Raw genomic sequence first — 13,179 nt, 5'->3', positions numbered from 1 at the left:
CTTCCGTTGCACGTCAATACTACGCATGCTGCGGATATCAGGACGCGAGGAGATTGTGTAAGTGCAATCAACCCCAAGTGAGGGTTTTGGTGATTTAATGACAAAACAAATAAGAGTACTAACAGTTTTTGTTCTCAGTATTTGATTAGAAGGAAACAGGAACTTAAGGATGCACCAAGGACTTCATGCAACAGACGTATAAAATTTATGTAAAATCTTGTGTTACATGATGTAATTCTTCCTTGTTCTTTTCCGCACAGGTACAGGTGTTTGCTATAGCTCAAGTCCTCTAATTCAAAAGCTATTTTTGAAAATCAAAAATCACTTTAACTTTATTTGGCTGACCATGGTTTGGGTTGAGAAACCTAGAGTATTCTTGCTGAAAAGCAGCTGAACTTTTTCAACTGCAGCTGAGCTTTCCAGCTGAACTTAACTTCAGCTGTGATGAGCTTCTTCAGCTGCAGCTGAGCTTTTCAGCTGAGCTGGACTTCAGCTGAGTTGAACTTTCAACTCCAGCTGAACTTCAACTTCAGCTATGGACCTCTCTAACCATACCCAGCTGAACTTGCCCTAGGGCAGCTGAGCTGGGGTTTTCTCTCCAAAACTCTCTGGTCTAGACCAGCTGAACTGGTCCTGGGGGGCAGCTCAACTGGTCTCTGACCCTCTGACCTCTGATCTGCAGTCTGCCAGTCAGACTGGCAGTCAGGTCGCCAGGGGTGTCAGGGGGCGGTTCAACCGCCCTAGGGGGCAGTTCAACCGGTCCTGGCCTGTCTGACCCGCCTGCAGGTCAGTCTGCCAGTCAGTCTGCCAGTCAGACTGGCAGACAGTCTGCTGACCTGTCAGGGGGCGGTTCAACCGCCCTAGGGGGCGGTTCAACCGCCCTAGGGGGCGGTTCAACCGGTTTTCAACGGGGTTTTTGGTCAAACGACTAGTTTTTGAGCCGTGACTATAAATAGACCCCCCTCTCTCTCTTCTTCAATACGGCTGGACACTCACTCATTTATTGCTCACCTAACTTGAGACAAAGCACTCATCTCTCCATCTCTCTCACACTTAAATCTTCCTCAAGATTCAACCTTGTTGGAGGAGCTCTTGGGTGTGAGGTTTGTGCTTGTGCTCACGATTTGGTTTTCCTCTCCCATCTCTTTTTCAAAGACTTGAGCTTGTGCAAACCCCTCTTGTGCGTTCTTGGTGTTCTTGAAACCCTAGGTTTCAAGATCTTTGAGGTTGCTTGGGAGTCTCCAAATTTGTGGACGACCCTAAGAAGTTTGTATCACCCGCTCTTTGAGCTAAGATAAGAAGAGATTGCCTTGACCTTTGTGGTCGGCTTTTGGAGGATTAGGGTTGAAAAAGACCCGGCCCTTTGTAGGCTCCTCAACGGGGAGTAGGACACCTTTGTGGTGTGGCCGAACCTCGGATTAAATCTTGTGTCTTGTGTTCTTGCTTGTTTCAACTTGAGATATTTTTACTTGCAAGATTGACATAAAGATTTCTCCGTAGAGTTTATCTAGAAGTAAAATAGCCTTTACATATTCATCTTTTCATCCTCACTTAGCTATATCTTACTTCTCTCAAGAACTTGCGAAATACTTTACGAGTAGATTTTAGTCTAAAATTTATAAAACAGTTGGATTGGTTCAGAGTGGTTCAACTTGCGCACGTAGCTGTTGAACCGGCCTGCACCAGTCGAACTGTGTATCTAACAATCTTTCGAAGTTTGTTGTGAAAATTTTCAGATTAGCCTATTCACCCCCCCTCTAGGCTACTTTCAATTGGTATCAGAGCTTCGTACCTTGTTTTACGCTTAACCGCGTGAGGAAACGATCATGTCTACTCAACGGGACCATGTGGATCCTCTCCTCGAGGAAATCCCCATCACATCTTCCGGTGAGGAAGTGGACCCCAAGGTCCTCGACCTCGCCATGAAGATTGCCGAGAGAATGTTCCTCAAAATGAAAGAGGAAGATGCTAAGAAAAAGGTCGAAGAAGAAGAATCAAGAAGAAAGGCCGAAGAAGATAAAGGTAAGGGAACATTTGATTATAATGACGATCTAGTGGATCTTTTGGTGTCTAAGGTATTGAGCAAGGTAAGTCTCAACACCGAAGGATCATCTACCAAAAGCAAAGGTAATGAATTTAGCAAAGTTCAATTTGATTACTCTAGAAATTATATTCCCAACTTCTCTTCCGCCCCACTTGGAAAGTTAACAACTCTTAGTGAGTTGAACTATGATGAGTGGGCCGACAAGATGAAGTCGCATTTAATCGGTGTGCATCCTAGTCTTTGGGAGATTGTTAATGTAGGTATGTATAAGCCCGCCCAAGGAGAAGAGATGACTCCGGAAATGATGCAAGAGGTTCATCGAAATGCTCAAGCAGTGAGCATAATTAAAGGAAGTTTTTGTCCGGAAGAATACCGGAAAGTTCAAGGAAGAGAAGATGCCTGTGACATTTGGAATATTCTTAAAATGTCACACGAAGGAGATCCCAAAGCTAAAAGACATAGAGTTGAGGCTTTGGAAAGTGAGCTTGCAAGATATGATTGGACAAAGGGTGAGTCGCTTCAATCACTCTTTGATCGGTTGATGGTGTTGGTCAACAAAATAAGAGTTCTTGGGAGTGAAGATTGGAGTGACTCCAAGGTCACAAGATTGTTCATGAGAGCTTATAAAGAAAAGGATAAGAGTCTTGCAAGGATGATTAGGGATCGTGATGACTATGAGGATATGACGCCTCATCAATTATTTGCAAAGATTCAACAACACGAGTCCGAAGAAGCCCCTATCAAGTCAAGGGACTCTCATGCCTTGATCACTAATGAACAAGACAACCCCAAGAAGAACAAAGACCACAAAGCAAAGAAAGTGGTCGAGACCTCAAGTGATGAAGATAGCTCAAGTGATGAAGACACAGCTATGTTCATCAAAACATTCAAGAAATTTGTAAGGAAAAATGACAAGTTTCAAAGGAAAGGAAAGAAGAGGGCATGCTATGAATGTGGCCAAACCGGTCATTTCATAGCGGATTGTCCTAACAAGAAGGAACAAGAAGCTAAGAAGGAATACAAGAAGGACAAGTTCAAAAGGGGGGGCAAGACCAAGGGACACTTCAAGAAGAAGAAATATGGTCAAGCCCATATTGGTGAAGAATGGAACTTCGATGAAGAGAGTTCTAGCTCCGAGGAAGAGGAAGTGGTGGCAAACATGGCCATCCAATCTACATCAAGCTCGCAACTCTTCACCAACCTACAAGACGACTCCTACACTCCAACTTGCCTCATGGCAAAAGGAGATAAGGTAACCTTATTTAGTAATGATTTTCCAAATGATGATGATGATGAACAAATTGCCATGAAAAATAAAATGATTAAAGAATTTGGCTTGAATGGATACAATGTTATCACCAAATTAATGGAGAAGCTAGATAAAAGAAAAGCAACTCTTGATGCTCAAGAAGACTTGCTTATCCTTGAAAAGGAAAGAAACCTAGAGCTTCAAGAATTGCTTCACAATAAAGATGAAATGCTAGATGTCTTGACTAAGGAAGTATCTTTAGTCAAGATAACTATAGAGAATAAAGATAAAGAAGTAATTAATATGAAAACCTCTATAGCTAATCTTGCAAATGAAAAGAATACACTTGAAGCAAGCATGTTAAGCTTGAATGTTCAAAATCAAGAACTTCAAGTGCAACTTGAAAATGCAAGAACATCAATGCCTCATCTTTAGTGCTTGAATCTAAGTCTAGCTTAAATGATAATTCTTGCAAACATTGTGCCAAATATCATGCTTCTTGTTGTCTAACTAACCATGCAAGGAAGAATAACCCACAGGTGAAGGTCAAAGAAATTTTGAAAAGATGCTCTAGCAATGATGGGTTAAAGAAAGTTGAACCCAAGTACAAGTCCCTTAAGCCCAACAATGGAAGAAGGGGGCTTGGGTTCAACTCATCCAAGGAAAACCCTAGCACAGTGCATAAGGGGTGGAGATCCCCCAAGTTCATAGAGGGAACCACCCTATATGATGCCTTGGGGAGGATTCACTCCTCAAATGACAAGTCACCTTAGGTAAAGGTTAACTTGAGTTCCATAAAGAGTAAGATGAAGGAAGTGGGATCCTCAAGTGGACAAAAATCTAATGCTCCCATTTCCCACTCATATCTTTGTGATTATATGTTGACTTGGGATTTAGGAAAATTGGTTGTGAAATATGTGGGTGCCTACACTAAACGAAAAGTCATGAAAAGAAGTGTGTGGGTACCCAAGGCTATAACTAACACTGTAGGACCCAATTCAATTTGGGTACCTAAAAGCATAGCCTAAACTTGTTTTGCAGGTCTACTCCTCTGGTGGGTCAAGTTGGGTGCTTGACAGTGGATGTACAAATCACATGACCGGGGAGAAAGACATGTTTCATACATTGCAACTAACTCAAGAAGCACAAGAAATTGTGTTTGGAGATAGTGGCAAGAGTAAGGTGATTGGTATTGGTAAAATTCCTATCTCTGACCAACAATCACTTTCAAATGTTTTATTGGTAGATTCTTTAAACTATAATTTGTTGTCTGTTTCACAACTTTGTGGAATGGGTTATAATTGTTTATTTTCGGATGTGGATGTGAAGATCCTTAGAAGGGAGGACTCCTCAGTTGCCTTTACCGGTCGCTTGAAGGGCAAGCTTTATCTTGTTGATTTCACAACAAGTAAAGTGACGCCTGAGACTTGTTTAGTGGCAAAGTTCGACAAGGGTTGGCTATGGCATCACCGGCTAGCCCATGTCGGTATGAGGAATTTGGCCAAACTTCAAAAGGATAATCACATCATTGGACTAACAAATGTTGTATTTGAGAAAGATAGGGTTTGTGGCGCATGCCAAGCAGGAAAGCAACATGGAGTCCCACATCAATCAAAGAATGTGGTCACAACAAAGAGGCCATTGGAGCTTCTTCACATGGACCTCTTCGGACCTGTGGCCTACATTAGCATTGGTGGTAGTAAGTATGGTTTAGTAATTGTTGATGATTTTTCTCGATTCACCTAGGTTTTCTTTTTAAGTGATAAAACTGAAACTCAAGAAATATTGAAGAAATTCATGAGAAGAGCTCAAAATGAATTTGAGCTCAAAATCAAGAAAGTGAGAAGTGATAATGGGACAGAATTCAAGAACACAGGTGTCGAAGAATTCTTAGGAGAAGAGGGAATCAAGCATGAGTTCTCGGTGCCTTACACTCCACAACAAAATGGTGTTGTGGAAAGAAAGAACCGAACTCTAATTGAAGCTGCAAGAACCATGTTGGATGAGTACAAGACACCTGACAATTTTTGGGCAGAGGCGGTCAACACCGCCTGTCATGCAATCAACCGTCTCTATCTTCATAAGATCTACAAAAAGACTGCTTATGAGCTTCTCACCGGTAACAAACCTAAAATTGATTATTTTAGAGTATTTGGTTGTAAATGTTTTATTCTTAACAAGAAAGTCAAGAGCTCAAAGTTTGCTCCTAGAGTGGACGAGGGCTTCTTGCTTGGTTATGCATCAAATGCGCATGGATATCGTGTTTTCAACAATACCACCGGTCTTGTTGAAATAGCGATAGACGTGACATTTGATGAGTCTAATGGCTCGCAAGGGCATGTTTCTAATGTCACTGCAGGAAATGAAGAACTACCTTGTGAAGCCATAAAGAAACTTGCATTAGGTGAAGTGAGACCTCAAGAAAAGGATGACGAGGAAGGAACCTTCTGGATGACCAATGAGGTTGTTGATGTGGGTGCAAAGGTGGTGAGTGACAAAGTCTCCACCCAAGCAAACTCATCAACCTCAAGTCATCCAAGCCATGAAGAAAATCATCAAAGGATGCCAACAGTGGTAGAAGATGAACACGAAAGCATTGATGGTGAAGTGCCTCTTGATCAAGTGAATGATGAGGAGGAGCAAATACAAAGACAACCATCAGTGCCTCATCCAAGAGTCCATCATACAATTCAAAGGGATCATCCGGTGGACAACATCCTGGGTAGCATCAGGAGAGGGGTAACGACTCGATCTCGTTTAGCTAATTTTTGTGAATTTTACTCATTTGTTTCCTCTCTTGAGCCACTTAAGGTTGAAGAAGCATTGGGTGATCCGGATTGGATAATTGCCATGCAAGAGGAGTTGAACAACTTCACTAGGAATGAAGTCTGGTCCTTAGTCCAAAGACCCAAACAAAATGTGATTGGGACTAAATGGGTCTTTAGGAACAAGCAAGATGAAAATGGCGTGGTTACAAGAAACAAGGCACGGTTGGTTGCCCAAGGCTATACTCAAGTGGAAGGACTTGATTTTGGTGAAACATATGCGCCGGTAGCAAGGTTAGAATCAATTAGAATATTAATTGCCTATGCTACTAACCATGATTTCAAGCTATATCAAATGGATGTCAAGAGCGCTTTTCTAAATGGACCACTACAAGAAAGAGTATATGTGGAGCAACCACCGGGCTTTGAAGACCCAAAGAAGCCAAATCATGTTTATCTTCTTCACAAGGCACTCTACGGGCTTAAACAAGCCCCTAGAGCTTGGTATGACTGTCTTAAAGAATTTTTAATTAAGAATGGGTTTACAATAGGAAAAGCTGACTCTACCTTATTTACTAGAAAAGTTGACAATGAATTATTTGTGTGCCAAGTATATGTTGATGACATTATATTTGGTAGTACTAATGAAAAATTTTGTGAAGAGTTTAGCAAAGTAATAACGAACAGGTTTGAGATGTCTATGATGGGCGAGCTTAAATACTTCCTGGGATTTCAAGTCAAACAGCTCAAGGAAGGTACTTTTCTATGCCAAACCAAATATACACAAGATATGCTCAAGAAATTTGGCATGGAAAAGGCAAAACACGCCAAGACTCCAATGTCATCAAATGGTCATCTCGGCCTAAATGAGGAAGGTAAGCCCGTAGATCAAACATTATATAGATCAATGATAGGATCACTGCTTTACTTATGTGCATCTAAACCTGATATTATGTTGAGTGTTTGCATGTGTGCACGTTTTCAAGCAAATCCTAAAGATTGCCATCTTGTAGCAGTTAAGAGAATTCTAAGATACTTAGTTCACACCCAAAACCTAGGATTATAGTATCCCAAAGGCTCCCTTTTCGATTTACTTGGCTATTCTGACTCAGATTATGCCGGTTACAAAGTAGATCGAAAAAGCACTACTGGGACTTGCCAATTCCTTGGGCGATTCTTAGTATCATGGAGTTCCAAGAAACAAAATTGTGTTGCGCTTTCCACTGCAGAAGCTGAGTACATAGCAGCTGGGGCATGTTGTGCACAGTTGTTATGGATGAAGCAAACCCTTAGAGATTTTGGTTGTGAGTTTAACAAAATTCCACTTTTGTGTGACAATGAGAGTGCCATAAAACTTGCAAACAACCCTGTGCAACACTCTAGAACTAAACATATTGACATCAGACATCATTTCTTGAGAGACCACGAAGCCAAAGGAGATATCGAATTGTTTCATGTGAGCACCGAAAATCAACTAGCCGATATCTTCACAAAACCCCTCGATGAGACTAGGTTTTGTTTTCTTAGGAGTGAATTAAATATCTTGGATTCTCGTAACTTAACTTGAAAACGGTCACAAAAAATTGTTTGATTCACTATTTTTGATTGATAGTTTTAAAGCTTTGTAATGATCTTTCAAATACTTGGTGAAAATGTTAAAATTCGAATGAATTTCTGTGCTAAGATTTTTTTGGGGCTCAACTGGCTTGACCAGCTGAATTTTCTAGTTCAGCTGGAGGAGGCCAGCTGAACTTCAGCTCAGCTATTTTTAACCAGTTTTTACCAGGACCATCCTGGTTAAAACCGGTTGAACCGGTATAGTGGACCGGTTGAACCGGTCTCTGCCCGGTCTGTCCGCGCAGGCCTGTTCACGCAGGTCTGCCAGCTGCAGCAGTGTCAGACGCGCAGGATTTTTTTTTAACCGGTCACATCCTGTTGGGGCGCGCAGCATCTTTTTCTCTTTTGACCGGTCGCAGGTCTGTCAGCGGCACGTTTTTTTCTCTGTCGCGCGCCACTTTTTCTGTCCAGTCGCTTCTTGTCTGCGCGCACAGATTTTTTTTTGTGCTGTCCGGTCAACAGCTGCTGCGCATGCAGGAATTTTTTTGTTTTTTTTCTCCCTGTCCGGTCACTTCCTCTGCTGGGCGGGTCAGATTATTTTTTTTCTGTTTGCTGTCGCTCAGCAGGGTCTGCGCTTGCGATTTTTTTCCGGGTCCGGTCAGCAGGTGTGTGCATGCAGAGTCCGGTCACTTCCTCTGCTGGGCGGGTCAGATTACTTTTTTTTGTTTTTGTCTGTTTGCTGCCGCTCAGCAAGGTCTGCGCGCCACTTTTTCTGTCTGGTCGCTTCTCGTCAATGCGCGCCAGTAATTTTTTTTGGGGCTGTCCGGTCAGCAGCTGTGCATGCAGAAATTTATTTTCTCTCTGTCCGGTCACTTCTCTGCTGGGCGCGCGCAGTTTTTTTTGGACGCTCCTGCTCAGCCCGTGCGCCATGCATGCGTGTCAGGGGCGCCAATTTTTCTTTCCTGTCCAGTCGCTTCCAGCAGCTGCGCGCAAAATTTTTCACAGCCCCACACTACTGCCGTGTGCGCAGCCTTTTGCTCTTGTGACCAGTCACTGTGTCACCCGCGCAGCAAGGAAACTTTTGTCGTCCGGTCTCATCTGCGCAGACACTTGGTTCTAATTTTTTTAGGCGCATGGAATCTCCGCAATACACTTTTTCAGAATCCTGTGTCAGAAATTTGATTTTTTTTGGCATCTTCCCTCTGCTGTTTCTGGTTCTCTGACCACACTGGTCAGAACCAGCTGAACTGGCCCATGGGGGCGGTTGAACTGGTCCTGAGGACCAGCTCAATTGCCTATATATACTTGACTCTCCACTTCTCTTCTCCCACTTCATTCACTCTCGCCTTAGTCGCTTCACAACCTTTAGAGCCACTCTTTCACACACCTCAACCGGTTCGCAGTTTCACCACCTTTTTCAATCATGGTGCGTCATCGCAACCCCTCTGTGATTGAGTTTAGCAGCGACTCCGACGAGATTCAGGAGGAATCTCCCGTCCCTTCTCCTCCGCCTCTGTGACACCCCAGGTGTCAGTTTCGTGTTATGACGGGAGATTTGTCCTAATCTCGGACGCTCAGTGAAATTTTCTATTTCTCGATCACGTTTATCTCCATTTATCAAGTTACTTGTGAAGGTTTCACCGATTTCTGATTTTACTCGATCTCCAGAAGGCCGAATTTGGAGCCTGTTAAAAACTTTTATTCTCGACGCAAATGCAAACTCGAAAGTCATTCTCTATTTATAAATCTCGTCCAAAACTCATTTAATCAAGCGCTCGACAGTTGCTAGTCGAGCTGTATCCGAATCCAATTTCTCGATGTTCGATCTATATCCAACCCCGATTTCTCGACTAGCGATCCATGTCCAAATATTCTATCCGGGTTCGTATTCTTAAGCGGAATCTCTAATGTGTCAGCTTCAAAATAAATCTTACCCGACCTAACTTGTTAATACTCGTAGCCGATCCAAATTCGAAAACATAGAATAAAGACTCACACAAAATGGTAAACCTAAATTCATGACAACCGTATTTTTGAGAGAGAGCCGCGAATAAAAATGGGGCGTAATTTTAAGTTTTGGCACGAGCAAAAGCGACACTAATTCTTAAAAAAAGGGAACAATTTGTGTTATTTATTTTTAATTTGAGCTATGAGGTTCTAATTCAAGAGCACGATCACATTGAGTCAAAGCATTTTTAAAAAAAAGGATAATAAGACACAATATTTTTTCCAAGCAACGTCGGCTCGAACCCCTGTCTGATCTGCCGCAGTGTTCGTTTGTCGTGATCTTATATAGTTCAAAACCCATCGACAATTAATTTAAGTGGAGAGTTTAAAACCTAGTTTCTTTAATTAATTATTCTCTTGAATTGCTGTTAGGGGTTGTGAAAAAAAAAGAAAACACACACACACCACCCTTCTCCCTGCACACACGCCACCACCTGGTCCTGGCGCTCGGCCCCGTGCTCTCTGCGCCAATGGCTGCAGCCGGCCAGTGGGAATTGCCGCCCAATCCCAGCCAATGGAATTCCAGCGATACCACGTTAAATCAACCGAGCAGTCGCTCCTCCCCCTGTCTTCTTCCCCAGCCAGCGTTCTTCCTTCCTGGCGTTTTCCTGCTCCACTCTGATTTGCGCAGGAGCAAGGGAGCTCCCATGGCTACCTCCCTGGCAGCCGCTCTCCTCAACTCCCTCAACGCCAGCCTCCTCTGCCCCAGGTCCGGCGACCCTCTCCTCCATGGCTGAGCACCCAAGTGCAGGCGCCCAAGACAAGCCGCAAGCTCTCTGCTGCCATCTCTGTTCCCTAGCGCGCCCAGGCGAGCAGTGCGCCGTCGACCTGCTCCACTCCGACCATGGACGCCTAGGCCCGACCGGCGTCTCCCCCTGCTATCTCCTCCCCACGGCGCGACGCTGATAGTCGCCTAGAGGGGGGGTGAATAGGGCGAAACTGAAATTTACAAATATAAACACAACTACAAGACGGGTTAGCGTTAGAAATATAAACGAGTCCGCGAGAGAGGGCGCAAAACAAATCGCGAGCAAATAATGAAGTGTGACACACGGATTTGTTTTACCGAGGTTCGGTTCTCTCAAACCTACTCCCCGTTGAGGAGGCCACAAAGGCCGGGTCTCTTTCAACCCTTCCCTCTCTCAAACGATCCCGCGGATCGAGTGAGCTTTCTCTTCTCAAATCAAAAGCCGGGAACAAAACTTCCCGCAAGGGCCACCACACAATTGGTGCCTCTTGCCTTGATTACAATTGAGTGTTGATCACACGAGCAAGTGAGAAAGAAAGAAAGCGATCCAAGCGCAAGAGCTCAAATGAACACGGCAAATCACTCTCACTAGTCACTTAGGGTTTGTGTGGAATTGGAGAGGATTTGATCTCTTTGGGTGTGTCTAGAATTGAATGCCTAGCTCTTGTAAGTGGTTGAGAAGTGGAAGACTTGGATGCCATGAATGGAGGGGTGGTTGGGGTATTTATAGCCCCAACCACCAAATGTGGCCGTTGGGAACCTGTCTGTTCGATGGCGCACCGGACAGTCCGGTGCACACCGGACAGTCCGGTGCCCCCTGCCACGTCATCACTACCGTTGGATTCTAGCCGTTGGAGCTTCTGACTTGTGGGCCCGCCTGGGTGTCCGGTGCACACCGGACACGTACTGTTTGATGTCCGGTGCACCGGTATGGGCGTGCCTGACGTCTGCGCGCGCTGCGCGCGCATTAAATGCACCGCAGGGAGCCGTTGGCGCCGCAGGGAGCCGTTGCTCCGCTGGCACACCGGACAGTCCGGTGCACACCGGACAGTCCGGTGAATTTTAGCGGAGCGGCTGCCGCGCGAACCCGAGGCTGGCGAGTTCCGGAGACCGCGCTTCCTTGGAGCACCGGACATGTCCGGTGCACACCGGACAGTCCGGTGAATTATAGCGCGCCGGCTTCCGAGAATTCCCGAGGGCGAAGAGTTTGAGTTGGTGTCCTCTGGGCGCACCGGACTCTGTCCGGTGCACACCGGACAGTCCGGTGCCTCCAGCCAGAGATGCCCTCGGTTGCCTCATTGCTCCTTTGTTGAATCCAACACTTGGTCTTTTTAATGACTGAATGTGAACCTTTACACCTGTATACTCTATACACTGGGGCAAACTAGTTAGTTCGATTATTTGTGTTGGGCAATTTAACCACCAAAATTATTTGGGAACTAGGTGTAAGCCTAATTCCCTTTCAATCTCCCCCTTTTTGGTGATTGATGCCAACACAAACCAAAGCAAATATAGAAGTGCTTAATTGAACTAATTTGCATAATGTAAGTGTAAAGGTTGCTTGGAATTGAGCCAATAAAACTACTTACAAGATATGCATGGAATGTTTCTTTCTTATTTATCATTTTGGACCACGTTTGCACCACATGTTTTGTTTTTGCAAATCCTTTTGTAAATCCATTTCAAAGATCTTTTGCAAATAGTCAAAGGTAAATGAATAAGAGTTTGCAAAGCATTTTCAAGATTTGAAATTTTCTCCCCTCGTTTTAAATGCTTTTCCTTTGACTTAACAAAACTCCCCCTAAATGAGATACTCCTCTTAGTGTTCAAGAGGGTTTTGATATACCATTTTTGAAATACTGCTTTCTCCCCCTTTTGATATACCAATTGAAAAATACTTTTGGAAAGTACTAAGTTTTTGAAATTTGTGGTGGTGCGGTCCTTTTGCTTTGGGCTCATTTCTCCCCCTTTTTGGCATGAATCGCCAAAAAACGGAATCATTAGAGCCCTCGAGTACTATCTTCCCCTTTGGTCATAAGTAAATGAGTTAGGATTATACCAAAGACGAAGTCCTTTTCTTTGATGCTCATTTCTCCCAAGGAATAGAGAGATGCTTGGAGTGATGGCGAAGTATGAGTTACGGAGTGGAAGCCTTTGTCTTCGCCGAAGACTCCAATTTCCTTTCAATGTACCTATGACTTGGTTTAAAATAGACTTGAAAACGCATTAGTCATAGCATATGAAAGAGACATGATCAAAGGTACATTTATGAGCTATGTGTGCAAGCTAGCAAAAGAAATTTCTAGAATCAAGAATATTGAGCTCATGCCTAAGTCGGGTAAAAGATTGTTCATCAAGTGGCTTGGTAAAGATATCGGCTAATTGGTTTTTAGTATTAATGTAAGAAATCTCGATATCCCCTTTTTGTTGGTGATCCCTAAGAAAATGATACCGAATGGCTATGTGCTTAGTGCGGCTATGCTCGACGGGATTGTCGGCCATTTTGATTGCACTCTCATTATCACATAGCAAAGGGACTTTGGTTAATTTGTAACCGTAGTCCCGCAGGGTTTGCCTCATCCAAAGTAATTGCGCGCAACAATGGCCTGCGGCAATATACTCGGCTTCGGCGGTGGAAAGAGCGACCGAATTTTGCTTCTTTGAAGCCCAAGACACCAAGGATCTTCCCAAGAACTGGCAAGTCCTCGATGTGCTCTTCCTATTAATTTTACACCCCGCCCAATCGGCATCCGAATAACCAATCAAATCAAAAGTGGATCCCCGAGGGTACCAAAGCCCAAACTTAGGT

Source organism: Zea mays, chromosome 3 (assembly GCF_902167145.1).
Source record: "Zea mays cultivar B73 chromosome 3, Zm-B73-REFERENCE-NAM-5.0, whole genome shotgun sequence".
NCBI lineage: Eukaryota > Viridiplantae > Streptophyta > Magnoliopsida > Poales > Poaceae > Zea > Zea mays.
Note: the sequence above shows the minus strand (reverse complement) of the source record.